This window comes from Coturnix japonica, chromosome 2, assembly GCF_001577835.2.
Source record: "Coturnix japonica isolate 7356 chromosome 2, Coturnix japonica 2.1, whole genome shotgun sequence".
NCBI lineage: Eukaryota > Metazoa > Chordata > Aves > Galliformes > Phasianidae > Coturnix > Coturnix japonica.
Genome location: NC_029517.1, coordinates 15,502,956 through 15,512,584, shown reverse-complemented (window position 1 = coordinate 15,512,584; position 9,629 = coordinate 15,502,956). Strand labels below are relative to the sequence as shown.

At 40.6% G+C, this 9,629-nt stretch overlaps 1 protein-coding gene across 11 annotated transcripts in view; it reads left to right on the top strand.

The window, feature by feature from the left end:
* The window catches only part of KIAA1217 (KIAA1217 ortholog), a 327,102-nt gene that overhangs the window by 135,249 nt on the left and 182,224 nt on the right, over nt 1-9,629 (top strand). The gene's annotated exons all lie outside the window — the stretch shown is intronic.

Here is a 9,629-nt window from a genome sequence, read left to right as displayed (position 1 = left end):
TGGATGGGGCCCTGAGCAGCCTGTGCTGGTGGGGGCAGCCCTGCCCAAGGCCTGGGGTTGGTGCTCTATGATCTTTAAGGTCCCTTCTAATCTATGGACCATTCTATGATCCATGATATAATAACAATAACTTCATGAAACTATGGCTTATGCCTTGGGAGATACAAGGCCAGAATTAAAAATAATATTTTTTCTTCCATGTTCATGCTTCTACATTACAGAATAGCCCTGTGGGTCTGGAGGGGATAGGCTGGGCAGGGCTGGTCTGTCCTTCATATGCAGGTGCTTCATTACCTTGTCTCACGTATCAGATGCTCTTTATTGCTTACATCTGGGAAGGTGCTTACCTTTTGGTGGACTTCTATAACTCCTTTCCGTTCTCATGCCCAAATCCAGGGAGGAAGGTGCAGCCAGCCTGCACTGCTACCTCTTGTGCACTACTCAAGGAATTCTGTGCAATTTCTGTTAGAGTAAAGGATTTGGTGTTCCAGCAGCATCTTGCCCAGTTGTCTGACAGAACAGTTCCCTTCATACATTAAAGAAAAAGAAAGGAAATGTTGTATAAGCACTGTATTAATAGAATGTTAATGTTGTATTATTAGATTCAAAGGTTAGCAAATGCAAATACCAAGAGTGATAAGTGCATTGTGTATTCCAGTTGTGATCTATTGCCTTTTGTTATCCTGTGAGGCTGGGCTTTATGGTGTGTCTGTAATCAGGAGTTCTGTGTGTGCTTTGGGTAGCTGTAAATAATTGCCTGTCCTTTTCTTTCTGTTCCACATACCAAGGGGACAACCAAACCTCACCAGTGCACGGTGCCTATTATTGCTTTAATGCCTGATGGGAAGGGAAAGGGGACTGAAAGGTTTGTAATTAATTTTCCAAGCAAGTAAAGAGAGCACAGCTGATATACTTTGGCTTGGTACGGAGTTCATCGACCTGCTCATCCGGGCCACTGTTACCTGAAGCACATAAACAACAGGAAATGCTGTGAAGGTCAGTCCTGCCTTTTGTCTCAATTTGACAGGCTGAAACTCAGAGCAGAACATGACTGCCCACTAAACATTACCACCCTGCAGGCTGTGTTCTGTAACTCAAGCAACCACACGTACTGGAAAGCTGTTTGGTCCATCAGTCCTTGCCTTAGGCAGAAACTTAGAATTCCTGCTGTGCAAAGATTGTTCGCCCTTTTCCATTTGGTGGACATGGTTATGGCGTGCCTCTTTCTCCGTATAGGGAAATGTTTGGGAATATCTTTGTCCCACCCCCACTCCGTGTGCTGTCGTAACTACGGAAACCACTTGTCAACTTCATTTTCATGAAGATTAGAGGGAAGAGATGGAAAGTATTGTTTGGGACTCAAGGCACTGGACTATGAAGTGCTATATTTATCTGCTTTGCAGCATGAGGATAATGGTGTTAACTTTCTTAATGCTTTGACAGAGATTAATGTCCTAGTGAAATATAAGGAACTACTTAATGTGGAGCCTCGCTAAGCAAGAGTAAAATCCAAACTTTTTAAAAGAGGGGGAATACTTATATAAATCTTTGTGAAATGAGATGCCATCTACTACTTTTTTAGTGCTGGTTTATTGGAAAAGAGCAGAAGTACAGCCCTTATTGACTTAGTCTTGTGCTTAGTGAGAATTCACACAAAGAAGAACAATTTAACATGCGACTGACCTTTTACAGTATGAAATGAAGAAATGGACTGCTAAGGTTACCGGAGTGTGGCAGGATGTTTAATCAGCTTCTTGCTTTAAAGAACAGTAGGAAGGAGATGATGTATTAAAGATGATAGCTTCTTATGGATTTTAACTCGTAACACCGGGATCTGAGTACAATAGCAGATTAAATCTCTGTAGAGAAACTTCCTACTGGATTTGCTATTTTTAGGTGTTTGTGGCTGCTTCTTCCTTTACTTCTTGCTATTTGCTTTTCTCCCTTGAAGACCTCGAGTTGCTTTCTCTGAGATCTGTTTCCATACTCTGGTAATGTATTCCAGCTGAGAACAATCTTTTTCTGTTAGTTTTGTCATAACAGGCAAAAGAAGACAGAGTAAATGAAGCTGTGCATTTTGCCATAGTATTTTAGTGAGCACGTGAGGTAAAGTAATGACTGTGAGCACCAGATATTTGCAACACATAAGCATTTAGCAGCCCTGCAGACTACCAGGTAGCAATAATAATAAATCAACACAGATTTGCTTTTGCAGCTGGCTAGATGGGATAGTTGGGTGTCCTTTACATTCTGCCTGCCCATCATGTTTGAAACTTCCCAGTTGCTGTGAGTGCCTCATAAAAGGCATGCATAGATCTGTAAGTCGGATGCCTGCATGTATGTATTTTTCTAAAGCTTCCGGAAACATTTATCTGTAATTTGTGTTCTTGGATCATATATTTACTACTGAGCTCCAGCTTTGTGTCAGACATTCCTTATTTTTAATAAGGTGAGTTCACATGATAAAATAATTGTAATATTACAGAAATATCTTCGTAATGGTCATGTAGCTTCATTAGGATGCTCTTCATTTTCACTGTAATGAATTTTAATTTTGCCTTTTTTTGAATGGATCTAGAACTCTCTAGTTCCTTGACTCTCCAGTGTTTATCTTTAGCTGTCATCACTCTAAAGCAGCATTTAGGTTTTGCTTCCTCTTGAACCCAGTGGTGGATTCACTTTGGGGCTTTTTTAAGTTATAAATTTTTCTCTCCTTAGATAGTCCTTGAAGAACTGGGCAGCTCACATGTTGTTTAACAGTAGCTGTATTTTTCCCTTGTCCTTTGTAGGGATGCAGGCAGATCAGAGCAAGAACCTAGTGGTTGGCAACTCTCCCCATAGCAGGGTCTTGGAACCTGTATAATCTTTAACCTTGGCTGATTCTATTTGATGATATAAGTGAAATTACTCTAAATAACTTATGATCTTAGAAGATTCCTTTTAAGGACCTGGAAGTGAATGTTTCTGACTTTCAGCAGTAACTGCCAAGTCTCCAGCTCAAAGTAATTCCTATATCTTCAGGGTCAAATTTACTACTGGCCTCTCCATGATGACCAACAGTTAAGTGCAGACAGTGAGAGCAGAGATAGTGAACACCTGCTTCTTGCCCTGTGGTCTCAATGTGCCCTTGTGATGGAGATTTGAGTCCAGAAAAGGCACATGCATCTCTGTCACTGGACTCTCTTTTGGTTGAGATTTTTGTCTCCAGCTTCCCCTTGTCAGAGTGGTGCCCTGGGTTGTAATGGAGAAGGGTTAACTCCTGCAGTCCCTACTGAAGCTGGGCCAGAAGCATAGGCAGAGGTCCAGATGGCAAGGAAGTGTGAAGAAGAGTAATAAGACAACTGAGAGTTAGGAATGGGAAAGCCTCTGCCCTCCTCCAACTTTTTGTCACATCTTGGATCTGGTTCAGATGAAATTAAATCTGTATAAATATTTTGATCTCATTGTCATAAGGATTGTCAAAGCAGAAATAATGGCATTAGCTTTTAGAATGGCGTAACCAAGGTAAAAGCACTAGCTGAATCATTGAGAGAAATGTTCCCAATGTTACTTGCATGTTACTTCTACAGAGGATGCAGATTCCTGCCTGGCTCTGGATGGGGCTTTTTCCCTTCACCAGAAATCTCTGCCTGGCTTAGAGGTGAGCTGAGGATGAGGGGTCCCTGATGCCACCCTCCTTTCTCCACTCCTCCAAGCAGGAGCAGTGTCCATGGGTGTAGTAGCAATAACCACATTCTTGATCCTTCCAAGGATGCTTTCTGGACATGTAAAATGAGATTTCAGTTTTGAAGTACCATGAGTAATTTGCAATCTGTGGAGTTTGGGACTTTGTTTTGGGAACTGCTGTCTTGGATTTTAACTATAAAATCAAGATAGCATCTGTTAGCATTTAGTCTGGTTTTCAGATGAACCTGGATTTTGGTATGGAAATCTAATTAGTCTGAGTCGGCACTCCTTTTTCTTCTGTGAAATAAGAATCATCAACTAAATGGATCTGTAACCCCTTCTATCGACATTTTGGGAGATATGGGCACTGCCCATGTTAATCAAAGTGTAGCCATGTGCTTTCCCAGGAAGACTTCAGTATATTGGTGCATTTTCATACCTCCTGCCTATATGGTAGGAACACTTTCTGCTAATCAGATGGCACATAGCCATGTGCAGTGAAGCCTTTTCTGCTCTCTTTGTGTTTCTCCCAGAAGCACATTCAGCTTTATTTCCCTTCTTAATGGAAGACTTATTTGCCAGAAAACTTGTGGAAATATTTTCACTGTATTTCTCCATATTTTTCCCAGTAGAAAGTACCTTTAATTTCAGCTCTTTCCTTTGACATGTTGACTCCAACTCTGTTCTTTCTGGATTTCCTGCATGCATTGTTTTTCCAAGTTTCTGTTTTCAGCTTGTGATTGTTCTTTTTGCACTGATGGAGCATCTGCCCATAATCTGCATTTCTTTAAAGTAAAAAGCCATTCTGTTACATTAAGGCTTTGAGTCAGGGATAAATTCCAGTTCAGTCTGTTGTTCCCATGGATGACTTTTGGTTGTCAAAATTCAGTGACTGAAAGAGGAGCCTGGGCTGCTGATACAGTGAATGTAGCCTCCATAGAGAGGTCAGTGCTTCAGTCTTCCCAGTCATGGCTCAGAGTATCCTAAACTGATAGTGGTGGAAGAAAATACATTCTCAGGAAGGACTTTTTCTCTTGTTTTTCATGTACAGTAATGGTTCTGTGGTGCTCTTACAATACTTCTGCCTCATATAAAAGTACATAAAAGACTAGATTGTTGTTTCTCTGTTTCTTAAGTCTATTACATGGTGGGAAAAATATGAGAGTAAGGGACTGTTAAATCTGGAACTGGCATGATATAGTGAAGACGCCTGTGATTACCCACCTAGTGCTACAGGAAATCAGATGGAGATTTCTTTTTCATTGCAGTCTTCACAGAAGAGTCCTGGTAAAGGTTTGTCAAGGCTTAATTGTTCACAGCACAGCAGAGCTTTCAAATATTATTAGACCCTAGAGCGAAGGTGCGGGCTGCACAGGGACAATTCTGGCCCTGTGCCTATCTTAAGATTATAAGTGATGCTGAGGTTGCCTCAGCTGAGGCTGCAGGAGCAGACAGTCTTTGCCAAATACTTTGACATTACAAAGCTCTACAAGAGCCTCGTGATCTACTGAGCAAAGCTCCCTTCCTTTAAATTAGAAAATGAACTGGTCCAGGCTGAAGAAATGAAGAGGAAGGGACAGATAACGTTGTGTCTTTGTAAAAACAAACACCTCCCTGTTTTCTCACTTACTAAGCACAGCATCTGACACGTGGGCTAATGCCCACCCTTCATCACTGCTGTAGACACTGCTGATCGCAGAGTCTAGCATATGGTTTCACTATTGATTTGGCTTTCATTTAATTGAGTTCTTAGAAATGAGGTTGTTCCATGCTGTGCACATTTATACAGACACTCAGTAAATATTTTGCCTTTTCATTGCCTGCTGGTGGAAGCTGCTTGGAGTGAAGTCAGGATGCTGGTACCAGCTTGTTTTTGTTTTCTGACTGCTTGCCAGGGTGTGCATGGCATTTCTACAGATTTTCTTTTAACATGGCAAAGGCAATCTGTCCACTGCTGCTCTCCACAAAGCATTGTAGGTTTATTTACAGGATTAGCTTATAAAAATACACATACAAAGTGAGTGAAATCTCACTTCCTTACTATAAGTGATCTTAACAAAGACCCTTCCGGACTTGAAAGGAAAGGCAAATAAGCATTATGCCACGGTTTAGGTTTCTACAGTGGGAAGTCTTTTAAAACAGCTCATAGAGATCTTCTTTCTTAAACACTCGTGTTGACCTTTAGAAAAGTGGTGGCCAGAATTTAGAGAGGGGGTTATTTGTTTGTTTGTTTGTCACAAGTTGGTGAGGCTTTTCCTGCTTGGAGATTGAGAGTAGCTTCCTCTTGCGATTGAAGGCTAAGGCGGGGAAGGAAGACTTGCTGCAATCTCTTTCAAGAATAGTTGGAGGAGGAGGAAATTCCCTTCTTGTTGCTAATAGCCGATGCAGACCGTTTTGCTGGAGGAGGAAGATAGTTCAGTAAGTTAAAAAATACATATAATATTAATTTCTTTATTTCATCTTGTTATTATCTGGGAAATTCATTGTTTTGTGAGTGAAGTACGTTTAACCTTCTTTGTTAAGGGAGAGGGAGAGCTGTGCAGGTTGGCAACTCAGTGTATTTTGAACTCAGTATATACAATTTTGGTGATACAGGAAGGGTGAAATATTCAGTTAGAAAACAACAGTGTATGATCTGCAGCTTGTGTTGCATAACATCTGCCTGAACTGCTGCTGTACCTCTGTGAGACAATAGCAGCACGTTTCATTATCCAGGAACTTGGATTAAGAGAGACAGGTAATTTTACCCATCCATCCATGTGAAATATTCATATCTTTTCAGATGTTTCAGTTTGCTTTAGGGTACTTTCCTCAATAATTCAGAAACAAGGACCATATTTAAGTATCAGTAGCCTCGCACTCTACACCTCTCACAGGGCAGAGCTAGATCTATTAGTAAGTGCACATGTTAAAATTGAAGTACTCCTTGAGATGCGTTGCTTTTTCACTTAAATCAAAAGCAGAGAAATGTTGAAGGAATGTCTCATTTTCTGCTTAATCCTGAAGCATGAGGATGCTGAAAGCAGAAGGCATGGGAGGCTGTGGGAGCAGATCTGTGTGCAGAGGGAAGATAGATGCCCATGTATTCTTATGGGCCCCTGTGGGGACAGGCACTAAAGAGACTCAGCACCCTTAATGCTTTAAATGGTGGAAAACTCATGTTTGTTCTAGTTTGTTGTCCCTCAGAACATAGGTTTTGTAACAAATGGGGGACTTTCTTAAACTTTTGTGCAGTGGAATTCAAAAGAAAATAATTAAGAAAATGAAAGGAGAAGAAACTGGAGCTCTTCCACCAATTGATTTTTCAAGGGATTGTCTGCAAGCCCTTTCAAGCCGAAAATGCTGCTGCAGGTGTGAAGTTAGTTTGCTTGTAAAGCTGCTTGTATACCCAGGTGTGCCATCCTCACACACTATCCCTGTCACATACGTGCTAACATTCAAGAAGAGGCACATTCCTCTGCTTAATGTCTCATCCCATCCCATGTTCTTCTTCAAGACTTGGCCAGGCAGGACTTGTTTTCGCCTTCATCTCCCAGAGACATTATCACCTTCCTTGGATTTCTTACAGGTTTCTGTCAGATGTGCATTCCAAAAGGAGAAACTATTAATGTTAGTTTCGTTTGTGCATCCTTTTAAAAAAGATGATGACTACTTTTTATTGAAAGAGAAATATTCACCTGAGAGAGTATTTCTGCAATCTACATGAAAATGTTTTTTATTATGGTATATTATTAACAATACCCTGAGACCCACTGCAGAATTCAGCAGACAATTATACCACACACTGTACAGGAATTTATAGTGCCTTCTTAGAGTTTATAATTTAATTGATAATCAGCAATATAAAGAAGGAATATTATTAAAATATTGATATTATTAAAAATATTAAAAAACAAAAGCCCTCCTATCAACCTCAAAATGCTGAAGATGTATATGCTATATATATTCAAAAGTGCCTATCTCTAATTTAAACAGCAAACATGAAATATAAACACCACCATAAGCTTTCTCCACAAGTGTTACTGCTTTATAGATTTCCTCTGTCAAACTTCTTTGTTCTTGCTTACACTTTCCATATCCTGGAAGAGACCCACTCTCCCCACTCTGCCTGGAGTTCTTTAGCTGTGCCTTATCTGCAGAGCGTGATGGCAGAGTGCTTGCGCTGCATGCTGCAGAGCCCTATGCACTCACACCCCATACCTTTGCACCATATGCCCCAGCCCTGCAGAGCTGTAGTGCCCTTGCAGAGCCCAGACATACTTAGGAAACAGGAAGCCCTAATATGTGTATCAAACAGAAGTTAGAAGAAAGTCACACTAGACAAGCTGTGTATTCTTATCTGCGAACCACCTGGTACAGATGTTACCAAGCTACAAACCAGTTTTGCCTCTGCAGTTTATCACTGCTTTCAAAGTCAATGCATTGGAGCCTCAAGGGCTTGAAGTCAGAGTGAACAAAATTTTTAGGTAGTAATTTTGCAGCAAATTCTAATTTTTTAATATAGTCTGGTGAGTTTCAGCAAGGTGAGAGGAAATGCATCCGTCATTGGGCACTCTGTGAAAATAAGTGCTTACTTATTGTTTGGATTGAAACCTTTTCTCTTTTTGTTTCTGCACTTACCGATGAATTTAAAACGTAGGATTAAAATTACTAAGTTACATAATACTGGCCAAATCTTGACAATAGTTTCATAGGAAGCAGACCGTGTAAATGCAAAATCAGAATGGTGTGTTTTGCTGAAGTGGTACCATATGTTAGTTGATTAACAAGTTGTATGGATGTTAGGAGATCTTGGCTGCTTGTAAGAAGGAGCATCTGTTTTCTAAGTCTTTTATCTAATATGTAGGTGTACTTCGCCAAGTTGAAGCTTTTTTTTCCTGCCTTTTTTGTTGTTGTTTGTTTTCCATATCAGCTATGAATTCCAACGGTATTTTTCCTTACATAGACAACATTAATGCATTTTTAATATTTATCTCTAATCCCATCTCTGTAACAAAAATGCAGTAATATGAAGAAACAATGCAGAACGTCCCACATGTGCAGGTGTTTTATATGAGTGATCCAGTTTTTTTCCAGCTTGTGGTTGGTATTAGACTTCATGTTTTGTTTTGTTTCTATCTTCAACCAGCAAAGCCAGTAACTAAATTGCAGAATACTTGAACTTTTCTTTAGATGTTGAATGTTCACGTTGACAGAATTACAGTGTGGAAACTAAGTATGCGTGCCTGCACACATCACAAATGTAACTGCAAGAACAAGTGTTGTGTTTTTACACAGTAAAAAGTACCATCTTCCACTTAAGATCTATTCTGAGACCTTGTGTAGAGTTTAAGTGGTTCCTCGGTCTTATTGTACTGACATGCAGCAGGTTCTCTTGTAGCCCAGCCAGTGTTGTGGCTGTGGTGAGAGTTGATTGACTGAGGCTTAACTCTGAGTAGAAATTAAATGTTAGAGAAAGATCAGAGAATTTTTAGCCTTTTCATGCCCACTTTTGCTTCTAAGTGTTGAAGAGGATCACATTTTGAGGATTCCCAAACAAAGCATCTGGGAAAAACTGAACTATTCTTAGTGTGATATGGTGGATTTTTTGAACTTTTCACTCAGATGAGGATCGTGGCTCGGCAAAGAGCTTTGGTGGGACGTGATGCTTGGGTTTGTGCAGAGTGCTTTGCTCAGGGCCACCTCTTGGGGAGGCCGCAGCAGGAGCTGAGTGGTCGGTAGCTGCTGTAGAGCAGTAAGGACAGACCAGATGCATTTAATCTGTGTGATTGGTTAGGTTCCATGGGCACAGGAGCTGTGGTCAGATGAGGCTTCACAAGCCTCAGATTTTCTCTTGGTCTATGGAAACATGAGTGTGTTGACCCTTGAGGGCAGGTGCAAGTACTTCAAAGAAACCATTCCTCTCAACATGTTTTCAGTGGGAGACTCAAGATTATGGAGGCCAGTTTTGTTTGGATCCAGAT